Source organism: Rhipicephalus sanguineus, chromosome 11 (assembly GCF_013339695.2).
Source record: "Rhipicephalus sanguineus isolate Rsan-2018 chromosome 11, BIME_Rsan_1.4, whole genome shotgun sequence".
Lineage (NCBI taxonomy): Eukaryota > Metazoa > Arthropoda > Arachnida > Ixodida > Ixodidae > Rhipicephalus > Rhipicephalus sanguineus.
This window is the reverse complement of record NC_051186.1, coordinates 96,546,260-96,561,715: the sequence shown is the minus strand read 5'-3', so window position 1 is coordinate 96,561,715 and position 15,456 is coordinate 96,546,260. Positions and strand designations below refer to the sequence as shown.

The window sequence follows — 15,456 nt, the reverse complement described above, 5'->3', positions numbered from 1 at the left end:
GCACTCGCACGTCGCCGCTCGCGGACCCTGGTCTACTCCTTCGGTTAACTGTGTTTCGTCGCGGTGCCCGAAGCGGATCTCGGAGGCCACGTTGAAAGAGGCGCGTAGTTGAAATCTTCTCCGCCAGATGCCGCAACGATCCCAGCTCCTCACAAGAAAACGGTCTGCTCTTTCAAAATATTTATTCAATTTATTCGCAGAACTCGCTCGCCATGTTGTGATCCAGTTCCCTTCGGGTTAACTAATTCACCCTTACTATGCGATGTAGTAGCCTCCTGGTTGGCTAGGGATTCACAGTGACCGCCACGAAAAAGCGTCTTCTAGGTATCTAATGTTAGACAAGGATGAAGTTTTCACCAACTGAGAGGCGGCTCTTCTTGAAAAGGTCTCATTGATTTTATTGTAGCTTCGTGCTACCAACGGGTGGACGACAGTTATCGTGTTTCTCTTCCATGTCTTCTATGTTTAAAAGTGTCTGCCCCTCCCTTCCCCCCCCCCCTTTTTTTCACATTTGAGGGCTCCTAAAGCGGAACTCTCTTTGGGCTCCCTAGTTGCGTAATTATTTCTGTGTCGCTATAAAATAATGTACGCTTTTTCATGTGCCCGTATTACCGATTAAAATGTTGCACGAAAGAGGTGCTGCATTTGAGCGATGTTTATTTTTCCTAACGGCACAAAACAAATTTGAAGATTAGCAAGGCAAGAAAAAGCCGCTTCACTAGTAAGCTTCTGCACTGAAGCGCTAGAAGGCCGCCGTCCCGGCTATTCTAGTTTTCATTGCAGAAGCGCATTTGCGGTGAAGCCTTAGGGCTAGTGTCTTCCTATGCGCAAACTACTTCTGCCGATGTTTAAGTGGCCTTTTCGTTTTTGTTGTCTGCTAGTGAACAAGTGAGAAAATGTTTGCGCATTTGTAGGCTGAATTGAAAGTGACGACGTTTTTTTTTTATTTTTTACAAGCGCTGCAATATTGTCTCACACGCAGGTACAGCTACGCCGGCGTGAACCGAATTTTCGCGTCAAGAGATTCACAGTCAACGGCAGTGCTGGCTCCAGCGGAGAAATTTATTCTTGGTCCATATCGTGAAATTTATAGCCTCAACGAGCTACTCGGCGGGCGCTTCACTAATGAAGGGGTAAGTTTGATAGTAAGTGAATTTCACATGTTTTAGCACGCACATGTCAAATTCCATGAACATGAGCAGGGGAGCTAGCTACAGGCAAAAGGCGTTCTCAAAGTTGTTCACATGAAGCGTCGCTGCAGAATCTGACCGTTACGAAAACAAAACAATGGGCACACACAATCACGTTGCTGCATATTTACCTAGTTAAAACAGCTGTTTTATATTTACCCCCGAACCTTAGTATGCCGTCGCCAGAGACGGAGAACAGTCGCGCTACCTAATAATGGTAAAATGCAAAACAGCCACTGTCAACTTTACTTCACTAACGTAATACTGAATATTTGCGAAGTTTGGAACTGAGCAACAATGTAGAAGAAATATTCGATACAAATCATACGCAAGTTGGCGGGCGTCCTACTGCGAATCAATGAAAATTGCGTGCATTTAAAATGAGATTGCCCTTTCGTGCACGGATGGAAGTTAATTTCAACTGATGTACTTGGTTCAATAATAATAATAATAATAATAATAATAATAATAATAATAATAATAATAATAATAATAATAATAATAATAATATAATAAAAAAATAACAATATTAATATTAATAATATCTGGGATTTAACGTGCCAAAACCACGATATGATTATAAGAGACGCCGTATTGGAGGACTGTGGAAATTTCGGCCATCTGGGGTTCTTTAACGTGCACCTAAATCTAAGTGCACGGGGCTCAAACAAGCAGTCGAGCGCCATAAACACTAGACCACCGTGGCGGGGCGATGTACTTGGTTCAGACATCTCGCATCCAGACTCATCAAGGCTTTCAATAACTGGTTTCAAGATGCTCAGAATGTGATATAATACCCCAGCTCAAAATTAGAACTTGTCTTTACCTTCTCCTTTCTTCAATTATGTCGCTATGCATTTGCAATACGTTTATTAATCCATATTGTCGTTTTTCTTTCTTTTCTTTGTCGTGGGAGGAAGGAGTTACTCCGCCGAAGAAAAAAAAAATGCGCAGAATAACGTACATGTTTTTGCTTGAAAGTCTGTTGTTATTTTTCTTGCAACGCAGTACGAGTTCTATTGTGGATTCAGGCCCGCCAACGTCACTTTCACCATTGCTACCAAGAGATTTGTCCTTACGGCGGAAGACTACATTTATAAGGTACGAACTTCATGCATGAGGACACTGAAGAAATAGCCAGTTGGACTCGGGCATGAATCACCAAATGTCTGAGTTCTGTCTCAAGCCACTGTATAACAACACTCGGCGAAACAATCGAGTGAGTAGGGCGCGAACAGACAGAAATAATTTTATGAGCATAGAGGTATCCTTGCATCAAGTTACTATTAATCGCCTGCTTCGCCAATACTATGAACGAACGAACGAACGAAGGAACGAACGAACGAAGGAATGAATGAAGGAATGAAGGAATCTTTTTGAGCTAGAGTGGCTTATTGCCTAAGAGAGTGAGGGAAAGAAAGGATAAAGGTGCAGCAGAGTCATTAGCTTCTAGAACTAAGTTGCGCGGCCTAATTTTATCAAGGTGTCTCAGAAATACAAGGGGTAGCTAGTCGCTACACGAAATTGGAACAGCGCGATTTTCACACGGGGACACAAAAAACGACGCGGGCCAGTGCTACCTTTAAACCTTTGAAGACCGTGAAAAAAGATTATCCCCTTACCCGATGCCTTTTTTGGGGGACTTGTAACGTATTTCTAGAAACAATTAATCAAAAATAAGCAAATAAAAAGAAGATGGCGACGCTAATCTTTGACTTGAGGGTCTGTTAGTGTCACTCAGGCTTCGGCGTTCATGTGCTCTTGTGCATTCCTCGGATTAATATTGTCACGTGGTCGTGACGTCGACGAAGACAGCAGTCGGCGTTTGTAGGATGAAACTGTTTATTTGGCCGAACTTGTGGCCGGAAAATGAGAACTAGCACTACAGCAATGCACGCTGTACAATGATAGCGGCGAACAGGGCGTCGTCCGTCGATCAACTGACAAGCGGTCGCGCGCGTCGGCTTTTATACAGGCGCTATCGAACTTTCCAGCAATATCGCTGGTGGCGGCGCAATCTCTAGACAAAGCTGGAACATTCGCGTGCGGGGCGCAATCTTAGCAAACCGATCTACTACAATCGCGACGCTTCTAGAACACTACTTCGCGGACAGCGTCGAGCGTTGATAACCGTCTCTGCCGGTGAAACCCGAATACATCAAAACAAGACAAGAAGTGGGCGTGGTAATATTGTATTTCGTCGCGCTGCCGAAACGAATATCAAAGACCACCTGAAAATTTGGCCGCGTATCTGCGTGCGTCGCTGCAAATGTCGTCTAAAGAGGATAGAAGAGGCGCTGCGTGAGATATGGACGCCATCTGGCAATACGTCGGGAAACATGAGTGCTGTGTTGCGGGCTGGTAGTCCCGGCGCAGCAGAAGGCGAAGACTGGCGGTGACCAACGCGACCGGCGGGGACGCTAGCCAGCCCGAACACGCGGTTTGGCGGGAAGCGCTGAAGCAGAAGGAACGTCCGCACTCAACGAGTGCTCTCCACACACACGTCGCCTGACTACATTTACACGTCGCCTGAGTAAAACAGGAATGCCAGAGCGGCACCCCATGGCATTCATACAGTACAATACGGAACCGAAACCGAAACACAACAATGAGCTCGTGCAGAGGGCACGGAGGATGACAAGTTTCAGCGCAGTCGCATTTTCAGCGCAGCTTAAGAAACTAGGGTCTGAAGAATTGCATATCTATGCATTTTCTATTAAAGGAACACAGCACCTAATACTTACCTAGTGATGGTGCGCCTCAGATATGCGTAATGTTTGCTTTTTGATCAACAATGTACACAAGGATGAACCTAGTTATCCGTTCAAGGTGGCTGGCCCTTGGGCAAGTGGTTCAACTTTGGCCGGGTGGCTGAATCGAGGGACGTGCCGACAAACAGAAAGACAGACAGAAAGACAGACCAAAATTTAGGCGTTTAAGGCCCCAAGAAAGACTATCGTCTTTAAAAAAAGCGCGTCGTTCAGGTGTCCTGCGCCAGATGTCAGAACTATCCTATCTGCTCCCAAGAAAAGCGTCTGCCCTCTCAATGAACTGATTCTACTAATTTTCATTATTCATCGTGAAAGTTAAATGGCCCTTATCTTAAGTTAACTTATGCTCCGATATTGTATGAATCCAATATAACTTTTAACATGATCCAAAACCATCGATATCTTACCCTTTTTAAGTTTTTCAAGAGTTTCTGAATATTTGATAACCGGAAGTTCTCGGAAGAAGAGCAAAACTGCCGCACGTTTCTCAAGCGACTAATAAAGAAACAAAAATATTTTGCTAGGTAGACTAACTGCCTCTTTTTCAGCAACCGCACCTTCTCGACATCCTTCAAAGCACATCGATATCACCTGATGATTATTGTGACAACGAACGCACACAAGAAATTGAACATAGGTTCGGATATTATTGAAACAATAATTACATATGCTCGATCAATAAGAAGGGTAATTCTGGGGACGCGTTCACGACGGCTTCCTTATCGTTACATTGCATAGCCAAGATGAACTCGTTGACTGATGGAAATCTACCCGTCTTAGTTGCGCATTTAACACCCCCCCCCCCCCCGCCACTCGCGGCGAGTCATATCTGTCATACTCAACCACCACTGCGTCGTTGCACGATATGTTTGTTTTGTTGGCGCAAGAAATTTACAGTTCTTTAGAAAAAGCAAGCCTGTTCATATCGCTCTTGCGCTGTTAAAAGAGCTTCTTTTTTACGATCACAGAGCAAGTGGGGCGTTTTGAAAGCACTATTCTAAGAAAAAGAGCATGTAATATTCTAAAGGATGCTTTGTGAATATGGCAATTGTGACTTATGAAATAATTTCAGCGTGCGGACCTGTAATATTTGTTTAGGTAATAATGCTTTAAACACATTTATTTATTTATTTAAGCATACTTCCAACACCAAGGAGGGTTTTTTGCAGTGAGGGTAAAAGCCTACAAACAAAAATAATTGTGATTGATACAGACAGGTTGATTGTTTGTACGAAAGCGCCGGCGACGTTTAAACGCAAGTGAAAATCTGTATCTCTTCACTAAATCCAGTACCAAGGAAAACATACGGTGAATTTCTGATGGATTGTTACTCGCATGGTAAGGCAGAGCCACGGCAGTGGCTGATGTGTGAGAAAAGTAAACCTTTCCATTGCTTTAAGGCACAAAGCTGTAACGGCGTTTTTCTTAGTACTGTTAGTTCGAGCTATATGAACTTGCTCTAAGGCACGAAACTCAGCAACAAGCTACAAGCAATCATAAGGACTTCGTGTCTGCAGCTAGATTACCATATTCTGCTGTAATCTTGCGATATCTGGGCTGCGTTGCCAGCGCATCCCAGCAGACCCACGAAACGCAAACGTAGCTATTTGCCGAGAGGGATATTATTAGCCGGGAAAGGGAATGTTACTGGAATAAGTGGACAAATATGCATGAAACAATAAACGTGTGACCTTTACCGTCACTTATATTTTCTACGAGTGGAACACAATAAGTACTGTGCGAAGGCTGATAAAAGTGAAGAAAGGAGCGAAGGTACATTAAGTGCAATAGGTTCCCGAAAATTGACAGTCAAATGCAAAGTTGTGACTTTGTAAATAATCATCCTCACCGCTCCTGCAGTGGACCTCCAATCCCCTCGCGAGCACAGCAAAAAAAAAAATGTCGACTCATTCACTTAGAGCATATATAAAGTTCTGAAAACAAATACACCATGCTGCCATTTCCTAAAAACTGTTTCTCATGTGAATAAAATGCGACAATTTCTGCAAGCATTGGGCACATTTGTTCGGTCTATGACTTCAGCACAACATTTACGATGAAAGCACAGCATGAACGAAATTATGAGCAATCTGTTGAACCACCCTTTAGAGACAAGCGCGCGAGCACTGGCTACCACGCGCTGTAGGTCAAAACATAGAGCCGGATTGATGGGTCGCAGGTTCGAATGCCTCTCGCACACTTCTGAAAAACGTTTCTTCTGGACTATTTTTCGGTGTGATTCATTTACAAACACACACACGCATATATATATATATATATATATATATATATATATATATATATATATATATATACGTATAAAATACGACGAAAGTCATAGTTTTTTTCTTCATTCCTTATATATTGTCACGGGTATGGAAAGGTCACTCTGGCACGGGCGCCGCATTGATACCGGATGGATGAAGACGACGACGACGTTGTTGCTGTGGGGCAGAGTCTGGAGCCGCCTTTTGACCTGCGTTACTGTGCACTGTGTGCAGTGTTAGCTCGGCCAGTTTTTGCCGAAGAAATAATCCCCGTAACATCTTTTTGGTGGAGGTTGCGGGCCTTACAACAACCCGACTCTGGATCTCCGTAGCGGACGCCACCTTCATCCAGCCACGATGCCTGAAGACGGCGCGCAGTCCTCGCCGTCCACGCCAGCTCCGGCACCCGTGATCCCTTCCCACCTCCTTGACCCTGGCACATTTTGCGGCACGGACACAACTGACGTCGACGAGTGGCTCGTCTTATACGAGCGCGTAAGCAAGCACTACAGGTGGGATGAAACGCTTATGCTGGCCAGCATCATTTTTACCTAAGGGGCAGAGCGCGTGCATGGTACGAGACGCATGAGGAAGACCTCACAAGTTGGGACGTGTGTAAGCAAAAGCTCCGTGACTTGTTCGGCCGCTCAGTTGCTCGTCAGATGGCAGCCAGGCAGGAACTCGCGTCGCGAGTTCAATCATCCACGGAGTCTTACGTCCATATGTCGCCGTTCCCCCCAGTTCCTGATGGCGACTATCTGGTAGCTCCCATCATTGACCTGACCCTTTCCTGCAACATCGCACTTCCGCATACTGTAGTGGGTGTTGCCAACAACAGGACGCTTCTCCCTATTCTAAACGTCTCTACGTCGACGCAGGTCCTTCCTGAAGGCATTGCCTTAGCAGAACTCTCAACTCATCGCTTAGCAGAACTCTCAACCGCTGCTGGTGTCCAACCCGACCCCGACAAAGTCCGCGCTGTCCGCGAATTCCCGGTTCCACGTTCCACACAAGAAGTCCGCAGCTTTCTGGGGCTCTGCTCGTACTTCCGCCGTTTTGTCATCAACTTCGCGGAAATTGCTCGGCCACTCACGGATCTCCTCAGAAAGAACGTGGCTTTCTCCTGGGGTGAAGACCAAGAACATTCCTTTGCGTCGCTGATTTCCGCGCTCACATCACCACCTGTGTTGTCTCATTTTGACCCAGCCACTCGAACAGAGCTTCGCACCAACGCAAGTGGCCATGGCATTGGTGCTATACTCGCTCAGATACAGAATGGCACAAACCGTGTAATAGCGTACGGTAGCCGCCTTCTGTGACAGTCGGAACGGAATTGTTCCATTACCGAGCGGGAGTGCCTAGCTCTCGTCTGGGCTATCGCGAAGTTCCGCCGTACCTATACGGACGCCCGTTCCAAGTCATCACAGACCATCACGCGCTCTGCTGGCTGTCAACACTTAAGGATCCCACAGGAAGACTAGGCCGATGGGCATTACGATTGCAGGAGTACACGTTCTCGGTAGTGTACAAATCTGGCAAGTTGCACAGCGATGCCGACTGCTTATCACGACACCCTGTTGATCCACCCAACTCCACCGAGGTGGAAGCTGATGACTGCATTTTAGCCATCACTGACTTTCTGCAGGTGGCGGATGAACAACGCCGCGACCCATCGCTGCTCTCCATCATCGACCGCCTACAATCCGGCGATACCGACCCTTCACTGAGCTCGTTCTTGCTCTAAGACAACGTTTTGTACCGCCGCAACTTACATCCCGATGGCACGGAACTTTTACTCGTCGTCCCACGTCATCTGCGCAAGGACGTCCTGCAAGAACTTCACGACGCCCCAACTTCTGGACATTTAGGCGTATCGAGAACCTATGACCGTGTTCGACGACGGGTATTCTGGAAGGGCCTTTATCGTTCAGTTCGCCGCTACGTCGCAGCGTGTGACCTGTGTCAGCGCCGAAAAAAACCTACAACTCTCCCCGCCGTACACCTTCAACCTATTGAAGTCCCAGCCGAGCCGTTTTGTCGAGTGGGGTTGCACTTGCTAGGACCCTTCCCAACTTCGACAACAGGTAATAAGTGGATTGCAGTAGCTACGGATTATGCTACTCGGTATGCAATCACTCGAGCGCTACCAACCAGCTGCGCGACGGACGTTGCAGATTTCCTTCTTTACGACATCATTCTCCAGCATGGCGCTCCTCGTCACTTACTTACAGATCGTGGTCGCTGCTTTCTGTCTCGTGTGGTTGACGACTTACTTCGATCTTGTGCTACTCGACACAACTTTACGACTTCTTACCACCCCCAGACTAACGGGCTTACCGAACGCCTCAACCGCACACTGACGGACATGCTTTCCATGTACGTTTCTGACGACCACAGCGATTGGGACATTGCCCTCCCGTTCGTCACTTTCGCCTACAACTCGTCGCGTCATGAAACTGCCGGCTACTCACCCTCTTATCTTCTCTTTGGCCGTGATCCCTTACTACCTTTCGACACTCTGCTTCCGCCTGACCCACCATCTACCACTTCATACGCTCAAGATGCCATCACCCGTGCTCTCATCGCACGTACAGTAGCCCGCGCTCGGTTCTCGTCATCCCAGACTGCACAAAAGTCCCTCTATGATAGTCGACATAGGGATGCCGATTTTCCTCCGGGCTCTCTCGTTCTGCTCTGGCTCCCATCTCGTCGTGTTGGCCTTTGCGAGAAACTTCTGTCGCCGTACGTTGGGCCCTACCGAGTCTTGCGCCAGGTGACACCTGTCACGTACGAGATTTCCTCGACCACAAACTCATCGACTGCCACACCCAGAACTGACATCGTGCATGTTTCTCGCCTGAAGCCCTACAATGGTGACACGCCCTTCTGACCATAAGAGGCACCGTGACGGTGCTTTGCCGGCCGGGGTAATGTCACGGGTTTGGAAAGGTCACTCTGGCACGGGCGCCGCATTGATACCGGATGGATGAAGACGACGACGACGTTGTTGCTGTGGGGCAGAGTTTGGAGCCGCCTTTTGACCTGCGTTACTGTGCACTGTGTGCAGTGTTTGCTCGGCCAGTTTTTGCCGAATAAATAATCCCCGTAGCAATATATATATATATATATATATATATATATATATATATATATATATATATATATATATATATATATATATATATATATATATATATGTATGTGTGTGTGTGTGTGTGTGTGTGTGTGTGTGTGTGTGTGTGTGTGTGTGTGCAGAACGCCGGCGCCAACGCACAGAGAGTGTCCATATGCATCGTATTTGAAAATTCCTGCCGAAATGCCCCACGCCGAACTTCGCATTTCAGAGGTACTGCTTTCATCACCAAAGTGATTGTGCGTGGCCAATTATTTTACCCGGGATATGCAAGAACTCGAGGTAACAAGAATGTTAATTTGCCATTAGCTCCGTGTTCGTTGTCTTTTAATTGCGACTACAAAAGTAGGTCGCATGTAGAAATGTGGACACCGTGTCGCAAAGGGATAACAATGCAGTTTCAAAACAATACGTTCATTTTTATGAGAATTATATAACCTCGGCGCAACATTCTGATGCCCGCTCTTTTTTGATATCACTTTGTTCGCTCAGGTCGACACAACTTCTGGAACTAAGTGCTATAGCGCTTTCTAGACGGCCTACAGGGGAGACGACGCTGCCGCATGGCATTTGGGCATTCCTTTCCTGCGGCGAGCCTACACTGTGCTCGAATCTCCCTCAAATTCGAGGGGCCACGGGCGCGTGGGCTTCGCTCCAATACGCTCGCCTTGACAGCATCGTTAACCACAGCGGACAGCGCAATTTCCGGGTTGTGATTTCACGGCCTACTGCATTTCAATTCTTGAATAAATTGCCATTACAAGCTCGTATGTCGCGTAGTCTTCCACATGAAATCTAGCTGCCTGTGCGTGAGCTTTCACGGCACATACGTGCTCTGCCCTTTGGATCAACGTTACTAGAACAAACTCAGTTTCAAAGCTCCGTATCTCCGCCAGCGGAGGAGGGTGGTCCGAACGGCGGTCGCGAGAACTAGCGGCGCTGCAGTTCCGTCTTGCGCCACTATCGGCGCGTCGTCTGCTGCCACGGCATAACGCTGCGGTGCGCCGCGCAGTTGCTCGCGTTGTACTAGTTAGGTGGATGCTTAGGTGGATATGCATAAGGTCGTCTGTATGCATTGGTCCGCGTGCGTTGTTCATTGATTGGCTAAGAATCGATGTTCGGTCTATATTGCCAAGCCCACTTCTTGTTTTATTTTGATGTATTTGGGTTTGACCAGCAAGGACGGTTATCAACGCTCGACGCTGTCCGCGAAGCAGTGTTCGAGAAGCTTCGCGATTGTAATAGATCGTTTTGGTAAGATTGCGCGCTGCACGCGAATGTTCCAGCTTTGTCGAGAGATAACGCCGCCACCAGCGATATCTCTGGAAAGTTCGATAGCGCCTGTATAAAAGCCGACGCGCTTGACTGCTTGTCAGTTGATCGACGGTCGACGCTCCGTGCGCCGCTATCAGTGTATTGCTGTAGTTTGACTTTCAGTTTCCCGGCCACAAGTTCGGCCAAATAAAGAGTTTCATCTCGGACCTGCTGACTGCTGCCTTCGTCGACGTCACGACCCTTTGACATTTTGCCGCTGCCGTCTTATCTAGACCAAGAACAACCCAACACATTTGTATAAGCCTTTATAGTGCACAAAAAAGCGTACTTACTAGAGATACAAAAACGTTCTAGAAAAACAGTACTCATGTTTCTACAATTTATTGAAAAAAACTTTCTCGAAAAATATCACCAATGCTTTACAATGTTTACAAGACACGTTTTCGCGACGGTTAAAGGGATACTGACCCAAAATCGGAAAATTTTATGAGAACTCGGTAAATGAAATCTCAGTGTGCGATTACATTGAATAGATGACTTCCCTGAGCAATTTTTTCAGCGGATAGTTGTATTTTCGGTGTCTTATATTTCTACGTCGAATCCTTCTACGGTGCCTTAAACCATTCGAACAGATCGGCCGTGATGTGAGCACCGAGCAGTTATTCGCGCGTACTCTGTCGCTAGAAGAGTCGTCAGTATTCAACTTCAATTTTTCAACTTCACCGAGCAGATGTTCCATGCCCGCAGCACTTTACACTGTACGACAGCCGTTTGCGTTTCGTGCTGTGGCCGTTCACTACGCAGCAATTATCTTTTGCACAATTAAGTCTCCCTTCCCGAAGCAAAGTGTGGGATTGGGCTAGTTGGTATTCCATTATTAAACTGCTCAGCGCAAAAAATTTGACACGGTACACATAGAAAAGACGAGGACCAGCGCTGGTCCTCGTCTTTTCTATGTGTATACCGTGTCAAATGTTTGCGCTGAGCTGCCCGTTCCCGAGCCGGCGAGTGTAAAATATTCCGCACATCTTGTTCAATACCACGTCGTAAAATCTCGCGAAAATCCACTGCTTTGAAGGCATAGCGACAGCTGACAACTGATCGAATGTCAGTGTGATGCAACTCTCATTCTCGGTAGCGTATATATGCAATCGCCTGCCTTTCGTTTTGCTGTTCTATTTCTGGCGGCTTCTCCAAATTGGGCACTGGGCTTTCGCGGGACGCCGTGCGTTATGGGGGGGGGGGGTCTGCGCCTAAACCCTGAACATTTTGGCTTTGAAATGTGGGGTGGAAGTGCTGGGAACAAGCGCGGTACGGCCAGGGGCGTAGCCAGACATTTTTTTCAGGGGGAGGGGGGGGGGTTCAACCATACTTTATGTATGTTCGTGCGTGCGTTTGTATGTGTGCGTGTATATATACGCAAGCAAAATTGAAAAATTTCGGGGGGGGGGGGTTGAACCCCCCCCCCCCCCCCCCTTGGCTACGCCCCTGGGTACGACACCTGGCGCGAGTTCCCACTTTCCACGTGGGATCAAAACTTCTTGTCCCGCAACGACACGACGATAGTGCTTTACACTGTCGTCACTCTCAAAATGAACGTCACAGACCTTGCATTTCGCAGTAAGCTTTCTATCTTTGCGATGCAAAGCTTGAATGGCGTAGGGTCTTTTGCAGGTCCGAAGAAGTGTCGTGAAGCGGAGCCGTCGTTGCGGTAGCCGCTCTTGCAACCCGGCGCAAAGCAAGTCGGCATACCGCACTGTGAATCTGTTCGCCCTCGTTACGCTTCGTACATCATGCACGTGTCTTCGTACAAGACGCTAAGCCTGGTCAAGAACAATCGCAAAAATAACGAGCTAACAAAGCGCAGACGACGCTGTAACCCACGTGCGCTCGTACATCGGCGGCGCCGATCACAACAAGCGCCAGCCGCGGGAGCTAGACGTGACTGCAGCGCCCCTAGTTCTCACGACCGCCACGCGGACCGCCTCTCCGGCGGAGCTTTTAAACTGAGTTTGTTCTAGTAACGTTGCTTTGGATGAAGCCTTTTGGCAGGGAGGCTTGTCTACGTCTATTGCCTAAGTGCATCTTCGGCCAATCATCCGCGAGGTAGTTTCTCAATAATATCTTAGAGCTGTGGGCGGAATTGTGAAAGTAAAGAAAACGTATTTTTACAGAACTAACTAACCTGTACTCTATCAAGATATATGAGATTGAAACTTGTTGTCTTACCAGTCAGGAAGCTTTTTTTCGTTATGCTACTGTCTTAATGCCTTAAAAGTAACTCGCGCGTGGTTGAAAAGGAGCACACGATAAAACGACCGTGAAGAAGGCGTTAATATTGAGACTATACAGAGCGCTCACCCGATAGGTTTCATAAAAGCACTGCCGCCGATAAGAACGTAGAAAAAACTATAACTTCCGAAAAAAAAAACTGAAACACATCAATTCTATAACATCTTCTGGATCTTTCATCAAAATATATTGCTTTCGTTTACATGTCTACTAACTGAAAATCCACTGATACGCAACAAACATTTCTTTGTCGCTGTTCTACGACATATGACGACAAATTTTCAAACACTCAATTATAGTTTATAAGAAAAAGAAGAACATTCAGTAAATGCCACGCTATCAGGGGTGTATCTCAGTCTGGAGTTATGGTCAATTTGAAATTAGATGTGTTTCAAGAAGACCTTTGCACTGTTCAGACACTTAGCATCACGCTGGTCGCTTTGCACCTCAATGTACAGTACGGTAGCTTCGTGGGCACCCAGGCCCTAACGGTAGCCCACCATAATGGATCGCCCTAAATGCCCTAAACATTGGGGGCTCGTAAATGTAATTAACGAAATTAATGAATGACGAACCCATTATCAACTTTTGCTGCCAAATACTTTATTCAATTTGCATCATTTAGAGGCATTATTGGTGTCCTGCAGCACCAAAAGCAGCATTCAATTGATTTCCTACGTAGCGGTAAACCTGTATCGCCATCTGAATTACATTTACAGATATTTGCTTGATTATTTCATTATATACAGATCTGGAGCGTAAAGCTGTAAATGGTACCCGAATGTTCTGTGTAAAAAGGCGACTTCACAACATTATTCTTTATTGAGAGAGAAAAAAACAATCTATGGCCCCTTTTCCGGAGCTCATGGTGAAAACGCGGTCGGTCTAACCGCTAAATAACAGTTCAGTATTGCATCTCCAGAAATTGCCCGCTGAAGTTGGTGTGCTAGCCCAGTATAAGCCTATCCCGAAAATGTTACAATTTGTCTAGCCAACAGTTCTATCAATTGAGATCGAAATTTATTCTAAATGTGTTCTCTCTGATATTATCAAATGCTTTTTGCCTGTTAAAACTTTTGAGGTTCAATGCTCCTTTTTTTCTGAAGAACGTTCCTGGTTATGTAGTGGTATCGAATAAGCGAATGGCTCAATGTTCTTTGCACACGTTGCCATGAGTTCGAATCCTTCTGGAAACCGCAGTTACCTAAGTCGAAGTGGTGTATCCACCCTTCGAAAAAGAAATAACGTAGTGGTCCTAGCGGAAATCAACCGAGAAACGGCACTGCAGTTTGAGAAAATACCTGAGCAGAAAAAGAATTCCTTCCAGGGCAACGACTTGCTCTGCCTGCGCGTGACGTCGTACTATATATATATATATATATATATATATATATATATATATATATATATATATATATATATATATATATATATATATATATCTTCTCTGCTAGAAGAAGCAACCTAAATGCAATCAGAAGCACGCTGCACTCAAGTGCAAAATTTCGCAAGGCAGCCAAAATATCTGCGTCGCTGTGAACGGCTGATCACGTGTTGGCGAAGCTTCGAAGAAGCACAGTGGACTCTTTCTCAGCAGTGCAGATAAGATTCCGCCGCCCTAGCTGGGAAAGGTGCCAGATAAGTAAGAAAAGCCTCCACGAGGTCATTGGCAGCGAGGACTTCTTCATTTTGAACGTATCACAGCGTTGCCTCGTGAAAAAGAGTGAAAAGAAAGGTGAACTGAAATAATTCAGCAAGCTTTCATTAATGACATCTATGGCGGGTGCTGTGAATTACGGATATGTTTCTTGCTAATGGCGCTCGAAAGAATATATCTGCCTTGTAAACAAAACATAAGAGTGCCAAGGATTAAATATTATTTGCTTAATCTGGATGCAGCACCGTTTTATAACAAAAAAAGACGAAGTTTCAAGCTTCTTCCGTTGAAAAATGTACTAAGTAACAATAAAGAGCATTGCCAGGGTCTTAAAAATAGTGAACACGACTCTCGCATAGCTTATACCAAACAAAAGCAGGAGCATTTCAGCCAAGCATGTTACGTATTTATTGTCATTATTCGTTTCAGGTGCATTCCAACTCACATAGACGGTGGTCCACCCGTGAACTGCGTCATCATACATGAATAAGCTATTCCCCACAGAAAAATTGCCAGCCTAAAAGGTCATATTTGCTTTCATAAAAAAATGCCGTGTACGCCAAAATGTGGCGACCTCTAAAATCAGGGAAGGTTTATTTTTCTTAACTAGGTTTCCTCAATCGCTAAATACTTGCATTCGAAATGGTTTTTGATTTATACACGGTACATTTATTGTGTTTACTGCAACTGTTATCTCATTCATAGATTTGTTATAGGTATATATTTACGTACTTTTATGAGCTCTTTATACAAAGCGTGGTAATTGAATGCTCTACAAGGATTATGGTGTCGATATTTTCTAAAGCGAAAGTTCTGTTCTATTTTACAGATTTGTGAATATAGAAAATAGAATGTTTGGCATGCTTTGCTC

General features: G+C 45.9%; 1 long non-coding RNA gene across 1 annotated transcript; it reads left to right on the top strand.

Annotated features, from left to right (window-relative positions):
• The first annotated feature begins 986 nt into the window (after positions 1 to 986).
• Positions 987 to 10,120, top strand: LOC125760389 (uncharacterized). The gene is made up of 3 exons (XR_007417965.1): positions 987 to 1,133; positions 2,199 to 2,291; positions 9,854 to 10,120. It is a non-coding gene; the product is annotated as an uncharacterized LOC125760389 (long non-coding RNA).
• The last annotated feature ends 5,336 nt before the right edge of the window (positions 10,121 to 15,456 follow it).